Source organism: Carlito syrichta, unplaced genomic scaffold (assembly GCF_000164805.1).
Source record: "Carlito syrichta isolate Samal-C Ts95f unplaced genomic scaffold, Tarsius_syrichta-2.0.1 Scaffold306856, whole genome shotgun sequence".
Classification (NCBI taxonomy): domain Eukaryota; kingdom Metazoa; phylum Chordata; class Mammalia; order Primates; family Tarsiidae; genus Carlito; species Carlito syrichta.
The window spans coordinates 56,770-59,176 of record NW_007250952.1 but is presented as its reverse complement, the minus strand read 5'-3'; the positions used below and the strand labels follow the sequence as shown (position 1 = coordinate 59,176).

The window sequence follows — 2,407 nt, the reverse complement described above, 5'->3', positions numbered from 1 at the left end:
CCGGGCCGAGGGCAGGTGAGGCGGGCAGGCCCTGGCAGAGGGAAGGCGGCTTATTTCGGATCACCCCCCGCCACAGCTCCCCGAGACGCCTCTTCGCCAACCTGTCCGTGAGGTCACCCTGGAAGGGACGTGTCCTGGGAGGAGGTAGGATGCAGCCCCGAATGCTCGCCGCGACGTTCCGGTGCCAGGCCTCGGATTAGGAAGCCCTTCCAGCGGTCTCGGCTCACGTTCATTGACTGGCCCCGTGGGTAGCGCCGGGGGCAGCACGCGGCCCCGACTCGGGATGAAACCCAGCCACAGTTTCCCTAGAGGGGCTGGCGGTGTGGCTGCGAGGGTGTGCGGGCCGAACACGAACGCGCGCTTAAATGCGTGTCTCACGCCTGTCCCCTTTAGGTCTCTTTTGTCTTTTCCCAGTATTAGGAAACCGGAGCCGTCAGTTGCTTGGTTTGGGGGATAAAGCAGGAAGGTCACAGAAGAGACCCCTCTTGGGGGAGAAGTTTGGGAGCGTGCTGAAGGCTCTTCTGTGTAACATGTCAAGGGAGAGGAGGGGGAAAAGACATTTGGAAAGATAAAGGAAGTTTCTTTCCCAGCTAGAATTAAGCTCCCCATAGCTGTTCTCTGCTGAATCTTCAGAATGTTACCTGGCTCACAGCAGTCTTGCCATAAATGTCTACCGCATGAATGAATGAATGAATGAATGAAGCAAGGTTTTGCTGCATCTCACATGGAGCAGTATCAGTCACTCTTCCGTAGGATGGTTGACAAACTTCCCCTGCCCCTAGAGTCCTCTTTTTTTTGGTCCCATGAGGTACCCCAGGTTCTTAGGTCTGGACATGTTAAAGCAGTGACTGGGGTTCTTGGGCCATGTTACCCCTTTATGTATTTATTTTTTCCAACCAGGGTTGTACTCTGTTCCCCAGGCTGGAGTGCAGTGGTGTGATGACGGCTACTGCAGCCTCGACCTCCTGGGTTCAGGCGACCCTTCCACCTCGGACTCTTGAGTAACTGGGCTCACAGGTGTGCGCCACCATACTCAGCTAATTTTTTGGTTTTTTTTGTAGAACCGAGGTCTCACTCCGTTGCCCAGGCTGGTCTCGAGCTTCTGGACTCAAACCATCCTCTCACCTCAGCCTCTCAAAGTGCTGGGATTACAGGCCTGAGCCACTGCACCCTGCCATGCTACCACTTTCACGTGTTTCTTGATACTGACTGTCAGGAGCTTGGTCCTTGGCCTGTTAACTTGAGATCAGTCCCATTCTCTTCCTTCTCCCATGGCGTTTTCTATCATCTGAGGAAAGGAAGTACTTTGGACAGGAGAATACTTTTTCATTTTTTCTTGCTTCTTGGATCTTAGATCTTCAGTAAGAGAATGTTTGTGTCTGTTTTGCTCTGCATAGGCTGTCATTCGACCTGTCCTCTGCCTTGGTCGGATATCTGGACTCTGGAGCTCTGGGCTGCTGTTCAGTTCCCTGGGTTGCAGTGCCTGTTGGGTTACTTTGTCTGCCAAATTAAAACTTGACCTTTTATGAGTTCTCTGAGGATTTTTATCATGCATAAGTAGAATTGCCCTTGAGGGGGATTGTGCCTTTGAGTGTCCACTAGGCTTGAGAGACAAAATTTCTACTTACAGATAGAAAATTAGACTTAGAGATAGACTCTCTCTTTACCATTTATTTTTGTCTTTAATATTTATCTCATTATCTTAGTTTCATCATATAGAAATTAAGGGAACTATTAATCCAAATTTGGTATTGTGTAGAAGCCTTGAAGAAGCAAATTAATTTCTCTTTTGTTTTAGATCTCTACTACTATTTATCTTGAGTGCCAAGGTTCTGCAATTTTGTGTGTCTTGGTCAGGATCTCTCAGTGATAATTTATTTTAATTATATATTTAATTTATTTTTTGAGTCAGAGTCTTGCTCTGTTGCCTAGGCTGGAGTGCAGTGGTACGATCACAGCTCACTGCAGCCTCGACCTCCTGGACTCAGGTGATCCTTTTGCCTCAGCCTTCGGAGTAGCTGGAACCATGGTGTGTGCCACTATGTCTGGCTTTTTTTTTTTTTTTGTAGAGATGAACTCTTGCTATGTTGCCTAGGCTGGTCTTGAACTTCTGGTTTCAAGCAATCCTCCTGCTTCAACCTCCCAAAGTATGAGCCACCACGCCCAGGTGTTTTTATGTTGAAATAAACTTTATTGATTTATAGTTGATGTGTGATAAAATGCACAGATTTCCCATGTGTACAGTTGAATGAGTTTTGAAAAGTGTATACTGTAGTTCCCTCCTTAGCCTCAGGGATATCTTCTAAGATCACTAGTGAGCCGGGCTCTGTGGCTCAGCCTGTAATCCCGCGCCTTGGGAGGCTGAGGTGAGTGAATTGCCTGAGCCCGTGGGTTTGAGACCCGCCTG

At 48.5% G+C, this 2,407-nt stretch overlaps 1 protein-coding gene across 1 annotated transcript in view; it reads left to right on the top strand.

Moving 5' to 3' along the window:
- Positions 1–94: 94 nt before the first annotated feature.
- Positions 95–2,407, top strand: part of LOC103265815 (dystrobrevin beta-like) — a gene marked incomplete at its 3' end in the record, with an annotated part of 53,919 nt that continues 51,606 nt past the window's right edge. The window contains exon 1 of the mRNA XM_008063470.2: positions 95–144. The remainder of the gene's footprint in view (positions 145–2,407) is intronic.